Here is a 19,690-nt window from a genome sequence, read left to right as displayed (position 1 = left end):
TCTTTCACGTTATTTATTTTTATTTCTTTCAACTTATCTATTTTTATTTCTTTCACATTATTTATTTTTTATTTCTTTCACGTTATTTATTTTTATTTCTTTCAACTTATCTATTTTTATTTCTTTCACGTTATTTATTTTTATTTCTTTTACCTTATCTATTTTTTTATTTCTTTCACGTTATTTATTTTTATTTCTTTCACGTTATTTATTTTTATTTCTTTCACGTTATTTATTTTTATTTTTTTCACCTTATTTATTTTTATTTCTTTCACGTTATTTATTTTTATTTCTTTCACCTTATTTATTTTTATTTCTTTCACGTTATTTATTTTTATTTCTTTCACCTTGTTTATTTTTATTTCTTTCACCTTATTTATTTTTATTTCTTTCACGTTATTTATTTTTATTTCTTTCACCTTATTTATTTTTATTTCTTTCACCTTATCTATTTTTATTTCTTTCACGTTATTTATTTTTATTTCTTTCACATTATTTATTTTTTATTTCTTTCACGTTATTTATTTTTATTTCTTTCACGTTATTTATTTTTATTTCTTTCACGTTATTTATTTTTATTTCTTTCACGTTATTTATTTTTATTTCTTTCACCTTATTTATTTTTATTTCTTTCACGTTATTTATTTTTATTTCTTTCACGTTATTTATTTTTATTTCTTTCACCTTATCTATTTTTATTTCTTTCACCTTATCTATTTTTATTTCTTTCACGTTATTTATTTTTATTTCTTTCACGTTATTTATTTTTATTTCTTTCACGTTATCTACTTTTATTTCTTTCACGTTATTTATTTTTATTTCTTTCACCTTATCTGTTTTTTTATTTCTTTCACGTTATTTATTTTTATTTCTTTCACGTTATTTATTTTTATTTCTTTCAACTTATCTATTTTTTATTTCTTTCACGTTATTTATTTTTTATTTCTTTCACCTTATTTATTTTTTATTTCTTTCACGTTATTTATTTTTATTTCTTTCACCTTATTTATTTTTATTTCTTTCACGTTATTTATTTTTATTTCTTTCACGTTATTTATTTTTATTTCTTTCACGTTATCTATTTTTATTTCTTTCACGTTATTTATTTTTATTTCTTTCACGTTATTTATTTTTATTTCTTTCACGTTATTTACTTTTATTTCTTTCACCTTATCTGTTTTTTATTTCTTTCACGTTATTTATTTTTATTTCTTTCACATTATTTATTTTTATTTCTTTCACGTTATTTATTTTTATTTCTTTCACGTTATCTATTTTTATTTCTTTCACGTTATCTACTTTTATTTCTTTCACCTTATCTGTTTTTTTATTTCTTTCACGTTATTTATTTTTATTTCTTTCACGTTATTTATTTTTATTTCTTTCACGTTATTTATTTTTATTTCTTTCACGTTATCTATTTTTATTTCTTTCACGTTATCTACCTTTATTTCTTTCACCTTATCTGTTTTTTTATTTCTTTCACGTTATTTATTTTTATTTCTTTCACGTTATTTATGTTTATTTCTTCTACCTTATTTTTTTATATTTTATTTCTTTCACGTCATTTTTTCATTTTTTATTTCTCTCACGTTATTTATTTTTTATTTCTTTCACATTATGTTTATCATTTCTTTCACATTTATTTTTTATTTCTTTCACGTTATTTTTTCATTTTTTATTTCATTCACCTCATTTATTTTTTATTTCTTTCACATTATTTCTTGTTTATTTCTATTAGATTATTTATTTTGTATTTCATGTTATTATTTTTTTCATTTTTTATTTCTTTCATGTTGAGTTTTCATTTTTTATCTCTTTCACGTTATTTTTATATTTTTTATTTCTTTCACCTTATCTATTTTTATTTCTTTAATCTTATTTATTTTTATTTCTTTCACCTTAATTTTTTTTCTATTTTCTTTCATGTTTTTTTCATTTTTTAATTCTTTCAACTTATTTATTTTCTATTTCTTTCACGTTATTTTTTCATTTTTTATTTCGTTCACGTTATTTATTTTTTATTTTTTCAAGTCATTTTTTATTTCTTTCACCTTATTTGTTTTATTTCTTTCAGCTAAGTTATTTTTTTAATTCTTTCACGTTATTTGTTTATTTTTTATTTCTTTCACCTTAATCATGTGTTTTATTTCTTTCACGTTATTTTTTTAATTTTTTTTATTTCGCTCACCTTTTGTATTTTTCTTTCTTTCTCGTTATTTATTTTTTGTTTCTTTCATGTTCTTTTTCATTTGTCACGTTATTTTTTCATTTTTTATTTCTTTCACGTTTTTTTTTTTGTTTCATTCCTTTATTTCTTTCACCTTATTTTTATATTTTTAATTTTTTTCACTTTATTTTTTATTTTTATTTCTTTACCTTATATTTTTTTAAATCTGTTCCTTGCATTTTGTACTCCTCCGACTCCAGTTATTTCTTTTCAATTAAATCAGAAGCTCATAGTATTAATGCTGGAGTCCCTCAGGGGTCCATCCTGGGCCCAACTCTTTTCCTGATCTACATTAATGATCTTCCAAATCACATCCTTACATCATTCGTAGACATTTTTGCTGACGACACTACCATCTATGGTAGCACATCTAAGACAGTAAACGACCAAGTTCTCTCCGATTATCTCTCCTCTGATCTTGATCACGTTGTACAATGGGGAAAGGAGTGGCTGGTTACTTTTAATGCATCTAAAACCAAGCTTCTATCTTTACATCATCAACGTTCTGATTCCCATCTGGCATCAATTAAAATGAATGGCTCTTGTCTTGGGGAGACCTCAAGTTTTGACAGACTTCTGGGCTTGACCTTTACTCCTGATCTTAAGTGGAATACGTACATCAAATATGTTGCCAAGGCTGTTGAAAAAATGGTGGGATCCTTCTATCGATCCAGTAGATATCTCACTGCTGATGCAATTCTTTATCTATATAAGAGCCAGATACGTCCAAAGACGGAATACTGTTGCCACATATGGGCAGGAGCTGCTAGAAAAGTTTTGTCCTGCCTTGATAGAGTTCAAAATAGACTTTGTGGCCTGGTGGGAGATGTCCTTTTCTCTTTGCTGCAACCTCTATCTCACAGAAGAGATGTTGCGAGTTTGTCTCTGCTTTATCGTTATTTTCATTGAAAGTGTTCGACTGAGCTTCAATCTATGGCCCCCCTCGCCAAACTTTCACAAGAAACACTTGTCTAGCTGAAAACACTATTAATAATTCCCCCAACTCTTTATCTGTGCCTAAACCTAAACATAGATTCCATGATCAAAGCTTCTTTCTTAGAACTGCACGCCTGTGGAATTGTCTTCCATTTTCCTGCTTTCCAGCTGTCTATAATATGGTTGTCTTCAAGTCCAACGTGAACAAGTTTCTGATGAGCCATTCCACTTAAGTTAACAAGTTTACCGAACTTCCATTACTATCGATTACTATATTGTTCCTTTGACTACTGTACACTCTTTAACCCTTATCCTTGAGTGGCCTATCGGCCTTGATAAGTGGTGACGCCTATGTAAAAAAAATAATTACCTTTTTTCAATCTTCATTTTGACTACAATGCTACTAGTTTGTTCTCTTAGACTGACAGATTTCCTTTTTAAACTAATTATGACAACGCATTTGGCCAAATGAATTTCTTCCTCGTTCCAAACATTATATTCACCATCACATACTGAGATCAAAGCAATTAGGTTTTTCCTTAAAACAATTTTATGAGAGTACTTCATTAAAAAATGGAATAGACTTTTTATAGAAAAGACAAAATATTTTAATAGAATGAGTTTGAAGTAATTATTTTTTTCTAAAACGATTTTAATTTTTGTTTGACACTATCTCAGAAAAATATGGAACACATATTTTAGATAAGCAAAAGTATTTTAATAGAATGAGTTTGCAGTAATTACTTTTTTCTTAAATGAATACAGTTTAATTTTGAGAGAAATTTCAACAAAACTGACTTTTTATAAAAAAATATTTTTAATTGTTTTTTATTTCTACTGATGTTTGAAAGAATATTTAAAACAATGCAGATTTATTTTCTGCATTAAACAAAATCTTATAAAAAAGCAGATAACATTCCACAAAATCTTTTAAAATAAAAGTTACCTTCACAAAAAATATAATGAAAAATAATTTTAACTATCCACGATTTTGCCAAAAACAATGAGTAAATAAAAACCCAGTTCTTAATTAAATATTTCATAAACTAAGTAAAGATCGGATTCGTATTGTAATTTTTTTTAGGAAGAACATATTTCAAATCGAATTCGTTAAAGACGGAATTTTCTTTGGTAAATATTTCATAAACCGATTAGGGACCGATTCCTAATTGCTCTCAGAATAACGTGTTTACCATAACAGTATTTTCAAATCGATTTTATTTTAGAAACGTTTCCCTTTATTAACAACTATTTATTTCCTATACAAATTAAATAAAACACTTGATATCGATAACATGAAAATTTCTTTCCAATTACTAATCAACTTTCAGTGTATATTGTGCAAATAATCATATATTTATAAAGATATCGCGTTTTGTTTTAGTAACATTATAAATATTAGAACAGAAATGAACAAATTCATATACAAATACAGAATAAAAACTGTACAATTTTTTCTAAGGAAGCATACATCACAAGATTTTGGTATCAATCCAGTATGTTTTTATGGGCCACAACATTTGAATCTGCAGAATTATAATTTTTTTTCTCTAGTCCCTATATATAATAAAGATGCAGTTTTTTCTCTCCAGATCAAAATACCGTAAGTTTACAACAACAGATGCCACATACAAATTTATTCTGTCTAAACTATTATCAGCCATCATATCCAACTTTTGACCGCTGTTATAGACACATTTGTTAAATTAAAACCCTACATTGAATCCGAGGAGAGGCATCATGATGATCACCATAAGCCAAAGAGGAAGTAGTTCTTATTTTTCCCTCTCAATCTACCATACTCTGCCTACCACCAGTCTACACCCGGAAGATATATATGCATTCTTACTATGTTCTCCAGTCACCCTTCTTAACTGGATTACAAACTCCTAGACAAAGCATTTACTTTTTATTTCCCGTACACAACATAATAAATTCTCCCCTACACATTTCCATCAATTTGATTGGTTGCTACTGCTCAATCCGCTTATTCGAGAATAGATACCTTATTGATTAAATGAACGCATAGGCTGTAAAAAAAAAACATGGCCTATAAACAACCGGTTTCTTTTCTGTTACATTTTCCTTTTCCCCATTTACACCTTACTTACTTAACTTTTACACCTGTTGTCTATATACACTTATTGTTTTCGGCAAAATATAACACCAGTGAGCCATCGCTGATAATGACTTCTCTGGAGACTGCTAGTGAATTAATAATCATGAGGATACTATAAGAGTTATGAAACTTCTAATTTTTTGTTATTATTAATTTTCAAGTAGAAATCGCTTCAGACAATGCATGAAGCCACTTTATGTAAGGAAATAGTATAATGCTTTAAAATATGTGTTTTTAATGAAAGTAGCATAATTATTAGTTTTAGTTGTGGCATGATAACTGTACTACTACTACTACTACTACACACACGTGTGTGTGAGTGTGTGGGTGCGTATGTGAACCGTAATATGGATAAAGAAAACTATTTCTGTGAAAATGTAAAATTGAGAGGCGTCGAATATTGGTATTCGCGTAGACACATACAGATATACAGACTCCATGAGATAGACTTAGAGAGAGAGAGAGAGAGAGAGAGAGAGAGAGAGAGAGAGAGAGAGAGAGAGAGATACAAACAGGTGGACAGAGAAAGAGATACAGACAGAGTCAGAAAGCAATAAATACCTTTTTGAACAAGATTACACATTTTTATTTACTTTAGACATAACATTTTCTTTGTTTATAAACAACATGCAGATAAGTTTATACACCTTTCTTTTTCTTGTAAACAATACGGGCAGAACTATTGTTGTCTTTATTTTTAATCTTATACACCGTTATTTTTATTCTCATACACCAAACTTTAGTTAACTTTTAAAGGGAAAATAGTATGCTTACAACAACTCCCACAGTGCGATTGTCCACAATTAAGTAGATTTTTGATTATTCAATATAATTGCTGATTGGACATTATTAATATTTATGTGACTATTTATTATACAAATGAAATTATTTTTTAAATTACACCTTTTTGGTTTTTGGGGCACTAGAAAACACAGTTGCGAAATTATTATTTGTTTTACAACAATTACTGTAGGGGTAACCTTCATGCATAAACACAAAATTATTTTATAGAAAATACAGTTGTGAAATTATTTTTAAAAATTTAAAAAAAAAATAACTTTGTGGTTTAACTACGATCTTGGGAACTTGGCCTTTGGACCAAGATCAAAGTGTAGGATCTGTTCTTCACATGCAATTTCTGAGACAATTTGTATTTTTGTTATTTTTCTCCATGTTAAAAAACGACCCTGGTGTCTCTGTCCCATGAAGAGGCATTTTAAAAAGGTACGATATTTTTGCATTTGAAGTGGTAATTTATTTTCTAGAAAATACAGTTGAGAAATTATTAAAAAATAATTTTTACCAACATTATTAGTGACCTACTTGCATTTATTTAAAATATCCACAAATAAGTAGTTTTTCGAATTAAAAAAAATCAGTATAATTCATCTACATTATTTATGACGAATTTGCATTTAAATAAAAAATAACACATTATCATTGTATGCAAATAGCTAGTTTGTCAAATAATAAGCAATATAATTTTTTTTACTTTTGTTTGTAATAAATACCATTGGATTAAATCGAGGTGATTAAGTACAAAGATATTTTCTATGAACTACAATTGCGAAATTATTAGAAAACAAAAACATTTTTATGTACCTACATATTTGTGTCCTATTTGCATTATAAAAAGACTAATACTTAACAGAAGTTTCCAGGCAATGTAGTTAATAACTTTCCTTTTTCTTTCTTTTTTACTGTTTTTCTTTCTTCACCGACACACACCCTATAACTTAAAGGAGATCTTAAAGGTCAACACGGATATGAATGAGTTGTCTATATTATAAACGCTTTACAAACTTTATACAGGTAAAATTTGATAACGTTATTATTGAACATGTAATTATGTGATTATAACATTTTAAGGTGGAAGAACAGATTAATTAGAAAACACCCTCCTCTAACATGTTCAGAATGGCTTTCAAAATAATAACATTATTTCAGCATGCTAACAAAATACTCATAAGTAGCTAACATTTTCATTTTTTTCCGACCAACAATGCACACCCAAAATTGCAAGGTTGGTTCATAGTATTTACACGTTAGGATCATGACAACGATTATGAAGATTACATTTGGGGCAGATATTTGACAACCCCCCACACACACACACAAAATGAAGTGTCTATTCTGAAAACCATTCTTAACAGGGTAGGTTGGGGATGTTCATTACGAAAGCCATTCTTACTATGAGCATGTTGGGAGTGACTATTCAAAAAGCCGTTCTTAACATTAACAGGTTCGGGTTTTGGGCAATACCAACAGCCATACTTAAACATTTTATGAGAAGGGGTATGTTTCCACCGGGCAATGCCGGCTAACGGGTCCTGCTAGTGTAATTGTATTATAGTAGCCATCCGTATGAACTACAGCACATAAAACCTCTGTATAAATTAAATAAATTTGTTAAGGATCACCATATTACATTTTTTCACATTAAATAATAAGATTTACAGCATATTTGACCCTCATGTAAATGAATTAATATAACTAGTGAAAGTTTTCTCTAGTTTCTTTATGGTCTGTTAAATATTAAATTTCTTTGAAAAACCAGTGCCACATATTTCAAAAGAAGGATGCAACTTTACAGGAATATGTATTAAATCACTGTAAAATGTGTTCGACTATGCTGCAACATTGTGAATGAACAAAATATTTGATTTCTTTTAAGCATCGCCATATTCGATTTTAGTAGGACAAACATGCTTCATATTTTTTCAGTTATAAAAGATATTTCTGTGTAAAAGAGGGGACACATATTTCACAAGAATATAGCTTCTCTTTTTAAACATTTTTAATAGGTCATCTAAATAGATGCCAAAGATTTACATACATTCCAACCAAGAGATTTTTACTGCTCCTTGATAATGTTTAAATTGTGTCTTGATCACTTAAAATGCTATCCCTTTAATCATTTCTCTCTACTATGTGTTGACAAAAAAGAGCTGCATACTTCACAAGAATATGGTTTCTGTCATGTTTCATTTTCCTTCAGTTGGAGTTCTCAGAAGTAAATACGTCCCATACTTATGACTAACACATGAACTCCATAAATATTTGAATGTTCCATTAAAGTTTATTGAGTTTATATAAAAGTTGATTACATATTTTCCCCTCAATTAATCATTTTAAAATGCTATAATATACCTTTTTTGTTTTCTTGGTTCTACTTAATTCCAGGACTAGAATTCATCAAGTCTGGTAGCGTCTCCATGTTTTTGCTGTTACATGAGTTAACATCTCATGAAAAAATTGAACCATTCCTCAAATAAGCCAGTGTTTCAAGATCTGGTCAATGTTTGTAAATTCCAAGATTTTAACCGCTCCTTGATAATGTTCAGATTCTGTCTCTTGACCATTTAAAACTATAACTGTCCCTCTGCCTGTTCTACAAGTACTTTAAAGGTGAATGCTCCGACGCACTGCAAGCACTTGTACCCCTAGATTTAAGTACCCCTGACAAGCAGCAAAATCCCACTCCTTCACAGTTGAGATCGCTAGATGTAAGAGCACCTTCTACTCCAATAGTTTCTTCCCCAGAACCACTAGACTTTGGAATGCCCTTCTGGGTTCCTGCTTCCCCAACTGTACTGACATTCAGAAGTTCAAGTTTAATGTGAACCAACATCTTGCTGCCCAACTCCCCACATAGTACCCCTGTAGCTTATGTCCCTGATAGTAGCTCCTTCATCAAAGTGGCAATGTGCCTTGTTTGGGTTGAAAATGTAATGAAAAAAAGGTCCCATACTTATGAGTAACGTATGAACTCCATATGAAACACATAATTATTCGAATGTTCCATTAAAGTTCTTTATCTATAAAGTTTATAATAATTTTTCTCCCCAATTAACCATTTTAAAAATGTTATAATATACCTTTTTTGTTCTCATGGTCTTACTTAATTCCAGGACTAAAATTCATCAAGTCTGGTAGAGTATCCATCTTCTTGCTATTACATGAGGTAACATCTCGTGAAAAAATTGACCCATTCTTCAAATAAGCCAGTGTTTCAAGATCATATTTGGAATGCGAATACTATGTGATTTTCTTATTTGGGCAAGATTTACTTGTAGGAAAAATTACATTTATTTCTGAGAAAGCCCTGTGCTGACATTTGATACTCGGGGACAGTGTGCAGCAGGTATTAAAGTTCTCTTCCGTTTTGCATATTAATGATCAAGTTTTCATTACTTTTAAGAATGAGCCACATGTGTTTCTCGAGTATGCACTACCTATGAATAATCAAGTATTGTCTACTTGTATGAGTGTTTACAAGAATATAGTTTCCTTCCAGTATGTGCTTGCAAATAAATGGGCACATATAGTTTCATTTTAACAAAAGAGCCTCATAATTCACAAAAACATGGTTTCTCTCCAGTATTTCATATATTTGTATCTCTTTTTTTTCATTTTTCTTCATCTTTTTCTTCTATGTATCTCCAGTATGTGTTCGTCTATGAATGGCAAAGTTTCGTTTACTTGTACAAGAAAAGCTACATATTTTACAAGAATATTGCGTATTTCCACTATGTGTTCGCATATGACTGACCAAGTTTTGTTTTTGTCTAAAAGTTAAACCACATACTTCACAAGAATATGGTTTCTCTCCAGTATGTGTTCGCATATGTCTAACCAAGTGGTGTTTCCGGTTAAAACAATAACCACACAAGTCACAAGAATATGGTTTCTCTCCAGTATGTGTTCGCATATGAGTGACCAAATGGTCCTTCTGGTTAAAAGAATAGCAACATACTTCACAAGAATATGGTTTCTCCCCAGTATGGGTTCGTATATGAATGGTCAGGTTTTGTTTACTTGTAAAAGAAGAGTCACATACTTCACAAGTATATGGTTTATCTCCAGTATGTGTTCGCATATGAATGATCAAGTGATTCCTCTGTGTAAAATTAGAGCCGCATACTTCACAAGAATATGGTTTCTCTCCAGTATGTGTTCGTATATGAGTGGTCAAGTTGTGATTACTTGTAAAAGAAGAGTCACATATTTCACAAGAATATAGTTTCTCTCCAGTATGTGTTCGTATATGAATTTTCAAATTTTGCTTAGTTGTAAAAGAAGAGCCACATACTTCACAAGAATATTGCTTTTTTCCAGTATGTGTTTGCATACAAATGGTCAAGTATCGTTTCATTTTAAGAGGTATGTTTCACAAGAATATAGGTTTTCTCCAGTATGTGTTTGTATAAAACGATCTCTTTTGTTTCTGACTGAAAGAAAAATCATATACTATGATAGTATATAGTTTCTATTTTTTTGTTTTACTTCAGTTATTTTAAAGAGATCAATGGCTTCCCTCTTGAGCAAACACTCGATTCCATTTCAATTTTAATTTATTTCTGAGGGCTGTTTTTTAATAGTTTGTTTTTCAATATATCATAAAATTCTGAATGCAAAGTAAATTGTGTACAGTTGAGAAGAATATGTTTTCTTTTGTTTTCAGCTTTTAATTTTATGCAATTTTCATTTGTCTTTCTTCGTATTGAACGTTGGCTATTCTGCAAAATTAAAAAAAAAATGTTTATTTTAAAGGTGTTATTAAAAGTGTTTTTGGATGTGAGAAACGGACATGTTTAAATTGATGGATAAATTAGTTATAGAGTTTAACATAGAAGACTAATATACAATTGAAATAATCATGTACAATCATTTAAAAAGTCAGTAAATTATAAAGATCATGCAGATATTTATGCATTCAAACTAATCCCTTTTTATAGAGAATTTTAAACTAAATATTAATGAAGTGTCAGAAAAATGTTTTATTTTTCATTACATTATCATAAAATTTGATTCGATGAAAAAATAAAATGTGTACATTACGTTAGTGTGGAGATTTGATGAAGTGTTTACTTAAGGGGGCGGTTCATTAGGAATTTGTTTACGTTGGACTTGAAGACATCCAAGTTGTAGTCTGGTGGGAAGCAGGCAGACGGAACAGACTTCCACAGGCGTGCAGTTCAAAGAAAGAAGCTTTGTTCATGGAATCCGCGTTTTGATTTAGGCAGATATAGAGTGGGGGAAATTTTTCACAGTGGATTCAGCTAGATGGGTGTTTTTCATGAAAGATTGGCGAGGGGGGACAGACGAGTACCTGCAATGGAAATAGCGATAAAACAAGGATAGGTTTGCAACCTCTCTTCTGTGGGAGAGAGGTTGTAGGGTAGAGAAAAGGGCATCCCCACTAAGCCACAAAGTCTATTTTGTACTCTGTCAAGGCAGGATAGGCTGTTTTTAGCAGCTCCTGCCCAGATATGGCAACAGTATTCCATCCTTGGACGTACTTGGTTTTTATATAGATAGAGAATTGCATCAGTAGTGAGATATATTCTAGAGCGGTAGAAGGATCCCACCATCTTTCCAGCGACCTTTAAAAGAATATGATTTCTTTTGTTTCCGGTTTTTAATTTAATGTAATTTTCATTTATTTTCTGCATATTGAGTGATACATATTCTGTAACTTTTAAATAAAAAGTAATAATGTTTATTTTTAATATGTTATTTGTCAAAAAATATTGTTAGATGTTTAGTTGCAAAAACGGTTATTTTTTAATCGAGGGATCAATTAGTAGACATCTTGCCATATCAAAATGATCCCACCATGTTGTTTTAGTGAGGTGAATTCAGGGCCGATTTCTTATGACTGCTACAATGGTTACTAAATAAAATCATAAAAATTAGTCAGTCATCTCATAAAATGTATATCAATAAAATACTAAATTTTCAAGAGTCAACGACAAATTTACATGCCTGTAAAAAAGTCTTGAAATTTATTTAAAGCACCTCATACTAAGTCAGCATTTATCAATGCATACTTTATTTGAACTGGTGTATTTAGAACTAATCTCTCCCTGTAGACAACGTTCTAAAAAGACTATCTAATAGTTAAAATACTATCAACCAAACATTTTTTACAAATACTTACTGACGAATTGATAGCACTTAAATACTTCCAATTAAACCCAATAGGAGATAACATCTCACCCTTTAACTGTATAGCTCCTCATATGCCAGAAATTCTTCTATGGTAGCATTTTATTTCCTTTACTTGCAAGATTTTAAAAGTCCCTTGATGTTTCCTATTTCCATGACTCTAATAACACACACTTATTCGTACATGTTTCAGATTAAACAACCAGATTGACCTGTGAAAAGATTGGATACCACAGAAAGGAAATGGGTATTGTTCCTGAGCACATGGACCCAATACAAGGATATGTGCAGATTGGAAGGCCTAGCTACAATCTGGAATGATCTATGGGACACATGTACATTGAAAACAAATAGGTTACTCTTTGAATGGGTCATTAGGATCATGTTAAACCTGTGAAAAGGATGACAGAATCCATTGTTCACTTTCCTATTTTTAGAAATACTACTGGGGATAGATCCTGGTTACTGAATTAGATGTCATATGGTTGTAAATAAGCAGAAGTTATGAGCCCCTTTCAAGAAGCATTGGAGACAATAACAGAAAGTTCTATTAGGAGTCCGAGTAAAGGAGAGTAATTTACTGATGCGGTGTGACAGTCAGTTTCTGAGAGATAAACAATTAAATATTTTTTTAAAAGCTTTTGGAATCAATTAATTTTTTTTCTTAAAAAGATTGAGAATGATTTGCTGTAAGAATATGCAAAGTGTCTGAATTTCAAATAATTTCATCTTTTATCTCACTAAAGATTTTGTGTAGCAAATTAAAAAAAATAATTAATGATAGTTTTAAAGAAACTATGGTAGCCTTGATAGAACTAAATCAACTTATTTCCATTTAATTTTCATTGTTTTGACTCTCGAGTGTGTATCCGTTGATATCCTATATGCTTCTATATAGAGTGATGTGGTTCTCGGTTGATTAACTGTCTATCTGTCAGGTTCTGAGAGATAAACAATTAAATATTTTTTTTAAAGCTTTTAGAACCAATTAATTTTTTTTGTCTAAATACGATTTAGAATGATTTGCTGTAAGAATATGCAAAACTATTATAACATAAGTGTCTGTATTTCAAATAATTTCATCTTTTATCTCACTAAAGATTTTGGGAGTTAGTAGTCATTAGTAGGGCTAGGACAACAGCATATTTTTTTCATTATTTTGACTCTCGAGTGTGTATCTCTTGATATCTTAGATGCTTTTATATAGAGTAATTAGGTTCTCGGTTGATTAACTGTGTCTAATGGTGTCGGATGGATACTTATTAGTAGGGCTAGGACAACAGCATATTCTTTTCATTGTTTTGACTCTCGAGTGTGTATCCGTTGATATCTTATATGCTTTTATATAGAGTGATGTGGTTCTCGGTTGATTAACTGTCTATCTGTGTCAGATATATACTCGGGAGTCAAAACAATGAAAATAATATTCTGTTGTCACAGCCCTAGTCATATTAGGCATGGTCAAAAAATGGAATAAAAACCAAGTTTTTTTTTCAAACGAATTAAAATCCATTATTCTTGAAAGATAAAAGCCTGAATTTTATCACATGGAAAGCAGAATAATATAAAACTTTTTCTATTTATAATAGAATTTAAAATTAAAAAAAAAAACATTCACTGCCATTTTTGATTCAATAAAACATTTGAATATTTTTTTGAAAAGGTTTTTGAACCAATTAATTTTTTTTGTCTAAATACGATTTAGAATGATTTGCTGTAAGAATATGCAAAACTATTATAACATAAGTGTCTGAATTTCAAATAATTTCATCTTTTATCTCAATATGTAGAAATCCCGTGTTGAAATTAAAAAATAAAAAATTTAACATTCTTTTTAAAGCAACTACAGAAGGCTTTATAAGAAATAATTCGTAATTTTGGAAAAGGAGGTGGTAACAACTGTTTGTAAATACAAAACTACTATTTTAATGCGTATAGTCAACCATAGGTGAATTCATATCAAGTAACAAGAAATTACTAATAGAAATTATAGTATTTTTTAGCAAAATATGCAGTTATTTATCGATTTTTTTCTTTTTTGGCATCTATTCTTCAAAGCATTTCCTATTTAATGGTATATTAGCAATATTGGATTCACGAAAAGAAAATAATTTATTTTTCAAAGAATTAAAACTAATGTTTTTCGTAAAAATAATGAAAATATATCAATGTATATTTTTTTTGCTAATCTGAAAGATAATAATAATTATTAACACATTCAACAAATTTCACACTTCAAAAGATGAAAAATTAAACACATTCAAAATTCGGATTTTCAACCTTAAAATTTGATACATGCAGTTTTTTTTGTTTGTTTTATTTACAATTCTCATCCTCCCACAATACAAGATATTTTGCTCGACTTTAGCTGATTATTTTAAGCATCTTTGTACCCACAAATAAAGAAGGTGGGTTTTACAGGTAAAATATATGAAAATATCTATTATTAAAATAAAAATATACCATTATCTACTTCGTTCTTCACTTAATAATCGTGAAAATTTTGCATTGATTGAATAATTGCTTGATTTTTGGAAGATGTAAAAAAATACTTACTCTCTTCTTTTGTTTTGGCCGTGCCTACTTTAAAAATACAAACACAAAAAAAACATACCTGACTGGAGCGAATTCTATCATATTACCATTTTTTGTTAACTTTAACTCATTTCTTATACTAAAACAAAAGGAACCTTAATTGGTTGGACACCTTCCTGTAGTAAAAAAACAAAAACAACTACATTCAAATAATACGTTATTAAATTAATAAATACTTAAGCAATGTAACATTTTTTTTATGAATTTAAATAAGAAAATTTGAAAACCTGAAAATGTTGAGAAATGATAAAATCATTTTTTAACGTAATTTTTTTGTGTTGTTATTAAATTCCAAATGTTCCCCAATAACATGGCTTTATCAAGGAGATCAGTCTGATTGAGTTTTTTTTGCTTCTTCATAATGATGTAATGAGGAGTTGTAGCCTCCCAAAGAGAAAATATGTCCTGTTTCGGTAACTGTTCAAATCGTGTGTTGTCGTTCGGTTTAGGTGTGAGATTTAAGCAATGTAAAGTCACACATTTTAGAAAAAAATTTTTTAATGAATTTGAATAAGAAAATTTGAAAAAATCATTTTTTTAATTAATTATTGAAAATGTTGAGAAATGATGAAATCATTTTTTTATTTAATTTTTTTTTTGTTGTTATTATTATCACATCATCAGTAGAAGGCAGGCTTGAACCCATACCGCGAAGGAGGAAAATAACGGGAAAAAAAAACGTGACATCTTTGTTGTTTCGCCCATCGCCAAACCGGAAGTGATGTAGGTTTAAATAAAGGCTAGTCAATCGAAAAGAGAGGATGGTTTTTGAAAACATCGGCAAAAAAGCGCCCAGTTGAGGGTGAAGTAATAAATGTTTTTAGCTAATTTTTCCGTATTTGTCGTCTGAAGGGCCAGTTTCACAACAATACTGATCTCGTGAAAATCCCTCGCCTGTCAAAATTTTTAGGCAGACACACATACACACATATATACATGCATTAAAACAAACAGGTCAGATTTATATTATAGATTATATTGGATGCAATATATAGAAATGATTTAAAAAGTTAAAAACAAAAATAAAGACTCGTGCGCCACCACCGAGAATCGAAACCAAAACCTTCAGCTTACAACTTATTTTTGCTTCTGCTGCCAATGACTGGGCCATGAAGACATGTTTACTGCAAGGCTAAAAATTAAAACATGAACCAATAGCTACTACATTATGCGTTCGTAATGGCAGTGTTCGACCTTCACCTGGCAAATTTCATTTTTTTTAATTTTCACACTTTTGCACCGATTTTTCCGGGCTAAAACCCAAATATAAAGTTTCGCATGGATTCAAATATCTTATATATAAAGTTTCATGTCTGTAGACCAATAACTCTAGGAGTTTGGTAGGCAAAATTTGTTAAACAAAAATATATACGTATACATAAATATATATGGAAACAATTTTGTGTTTACTATAAACTTTTTATGCAAATATTATGCAAGTATAAATCATGTAAAATATATGCATTAATATAATTACGCGTAATAGTTAACTAAAGATGATCATCCTATACGAAAACTGAAGAAACTAATAGGGAATTAATTAAAATGAATGTTTAAAAGAATATGCAAATTAGCTAGATCGTTTGTAGATTAGCGCAATTTCACGACCCATATATAAGAAAAGTGTATGTTCTTTTTAGATAAATAGAAAAGAGGGTTTTTAATATGAATATCAATACACACAAAAGAAAAACGAATTTATAGGAGTATAGATATATATGTGAAAGTGACAGCGTTTGTCTGTGTATGTGTCTGTACATTTCCCGACACAATAACTCTGTCAATTTTAAGTCTACAGACTCGAAATTTGATATACAGGGTACTGAGATTTGGGAAAATCTTTGTGATCGGTTTTCAGCGAAGAATTTGGCTGTTAAGGCGTCAAAATTCAACGATTTGACCTTTGAGAACTCTACAAAACTACTACAACAAATTTGGGTCTAAACACTTGAAATTTTAGATATTGATTCTTTAGACATGGATCTTACTTAATAACTTGATTTGAACCCAAAACAATAAATGTTAAAGGATCATAATAGGGGTCAAAGTTTAAAAAAATTGACCTCTGTGATCTCTACAAAATTACTCAGACAATTTCTGGTCTAAACATTTGAAATTTGACATAAAGGGTATTCAGAGATAGGGCAAGCTTTTTAATCGGTTTGGGTTGAAAATTTTAGCTACCAATATATAAATGTATGTATGTATGTATGTTTGCATGTCTGCCTAAAACTTTTGACAGAGGTGAGGGATTTTCACAAGATCAGAATCGTTTTGAAACTCGACCCTTTCAGATGACAAATACTGAAAAATTAGCTAAAAACATTAATTTCTCCACCCTCAACTGGACACTTTTCTATAGGGAGAAAATAATACATAGTACATAATAACCAACCATCATACGTATGACGTTTTAAAAAAAAAACACCTGGGTCTATAGCAGGGAAGTCAACAAACGAAAAAAAATATTTTTTAAAAATAGTAAAAACTTTTAATTATTATCATCAAATAAATATTAGCAAAGGCAACATAAGTTGCTCATTTTCTTACCTGGATAGGTTTAGTTTGCTCTAAAGTAAAAAAAAAAAATTAAAAAAAAAATAAATAAATACTGGTAGAAATTCGCCTAAGAATCATCACTGTGATACTTCAATCGTTTTCAAGGCAAGAAAAAAAAAAAAAAAGGAAATTTACAAAAAAAAAAACATAATTGAAGAGAATCTTTAGGTTTATCAGAATTTTTGTAGGAATTTTTGACACCCCTAACACGAAACTGCGAATAAAATATAAAAATCTCATAATTTCTCTGTTAAAAGTGGTTTATTTATTTTCTTTATGGATTATACATCCAAAATAAACTATTAAAGTTGTTTTAAAAGTAATAGAAATATTTTTATTTTTTTTTAAAACAGTAATGAATTTTCCGAACTCAATATTTTTCAATTTTTAAACTTTAAAAATCTATCAAAATTTTTCTATTGATGCTATTTTTACGATATTTTCAGGGTCAATGTGAAATTTTATGTTCTTTCCAATAAACCGAATATAATATTTCAGACAAACTTTTTTTAAAATTCACGCCCCCCCCCATTTTCAAGTTTCTATTAAAAAGTAAATAATTAATTTACTCACCGAAAAGTAAATAATTAATTTACTCACAAATTAAAGAGAAAAGGTCAATAAATAATATATTTAACTTTAAAACAAAAAAAAACGTAGTGTTCTTTTAGAATTTTACCTGTAAAGTTTGAAGTTTAAAACCTTTTTTTTTAAACCACGTTATTTGTTTTTTTTTTCTTTTTTTTAACGGAACCTTGGTCCTTGCTCCTTTAATTGAAAAAAAATTAGGGCTTGAATTACATTTTTCGAGGAGTTATAAGCTTGGAAAGACAGGGGATCGAATAATTCACGCCTCCCATTTTGAAATGTCTATTAAAAAGTAAATAATTAATTTATGTACCAAAGTCTTATATATCACAAATTGAAGAGAAAAGGTCAATAAATAATATATTCAAATTTAAAACAACAAAAAAGAACTGTTTTTTAGAAATTTACCTGTAAAGTCCGAAGTTTAAAACCTTAAAAAAAAACACGTTTTTTTTTTGTTTTTTGTTTTTTTTAAATGAAACCTTGATCCTTGCTCCTTTAATTGAAAAAAAATTAGGGCTTGAATTACATCTTTCGAGGAGTTATAAGCTTGGAAAGATGGGGTGGAATTATTCACTATTTTCACGAAATTTCAGACACACCTAGAGAATCTTACTATTCTTTATTCATATGCAAACATGTTTACTCATTTCTATATCAAAAACAAAGGGAATGATTTGAACGCGCCCAGTAGTATAAAAAAACAATTGAATTCAAGTAACATTTATTTTTTTTTTGCAACATTAAAATAAAAGAAAAATCTTATGCTGATGTTTACATGTTTATGCCTACAAAATTTGTAATAAATAAATGAATAAATAAAACTAAAAAAAACAAACATTTATAATGCAATGTTGACTCATTATTAACACCACAATGAAACAATATTTTGAACGCGCCGCAATAGTACAAAAGAACATCTAAAAGCAATTAATTTCAAGTAATACCTACTTTTTGTTTGGCAATCTGCTTTTAACAAAGAAACGACTGTAACGTGAGTTAATTAAAACGAGACGCGGTTGACGGGTGGACGTCAACATAGTAAAATGGCGACAGGAAAAGCAAGTTCGCATAAAATTATAAAATAATTATTTTAATCTTTTGTGATTTCAAGTTTTATTTTGTTATTTTTAATATTACGTATTGAATTAAATTTTTGAAAAAATGTGTGTGTTTTTTTTAATAATAAAAGAAAGCATGTAATATTTTTAATGTAAAAAAAGACAAAAAAATAAAAATAAAATAACGACTTTTAATATGAGTGAGAATAAAAGTAAAAATAAAAATTTGTGTTGTGTTTGTGTTCCTATTTACAATGTCTCCCCACGGGACAGAGTTAGACACCAGGGTCGTTTTTTAACGTGGAGAAAAGGAACAAAAATAAAAAATAGTCACAGTCGTAAAGGATTTCTCCTCCACAGACAGAGAACAAGAAATTGAAGTGCAGCAACTGCAGCACTCAGTGCAGCACTGCAGCAGCACCTGAAGAACACATACTACACTTTGATCTTGTCCCGAAGACGATTTTTCCGGAAATTAAATTGAAGAAAAAATACGATCATGCGGAAAGCAGGTAAATATTGCATCCGGTGAAGTATTTTTTTAATAAAAAAAAAAAAAAAAAAAAAAAATCGATATTGATGAGGAAGTATGTATTGCAAATTATTTCCTGTTTTGAAAATCAACACTTGATCGATTTAACTCTTCGATTT

At 29.2% G+C, this 19,690-nt stretch overlaps 1 long non-coding RNA gene across 1 annotated transcript; it reads right to left on the bottom strand.

Annotated features, from left to right (window-relative positions):
- Window positions 1-5,847: 5,847 nt before the first annotated feature.
- LOC145269594 (uncharacterized) lies at window positions 5,848-19,025 on the bottom strand. Its single transcript, XR_013865121.1, has 2 exons — window positions 18,930-19,025; window positions 5,848-10,804 (listed from the first exon to the last, which is right to left on the bottom strand). It is a non-coding gene; the product is annotated as an uncharacterized LOC145269594 (long non-coding RNA).
- Window positions 19,026-19,690: the final 665 nt, after the last annotated feature.

The sequence above is a fragment of the Euprymna scolopes genome, chromosome 45, assembly GCF_053919585.1.
Source record: "Euprymna scolopes isolate OS-2025 chromosome 45, ASM5391958v1, whole genome shotgun sequence".
NCBI lineage: Eukaryota > Metazoa > Mollusca > Cephalopoda > Sepiida > Sepiolidae > Euprymna > Euprymna scolopes.
The sequence above is the reverse complement of the archived record's forward strand: the minus strand, read 5'-3'. Positions and strand labels throughout refer to the sequence as shown.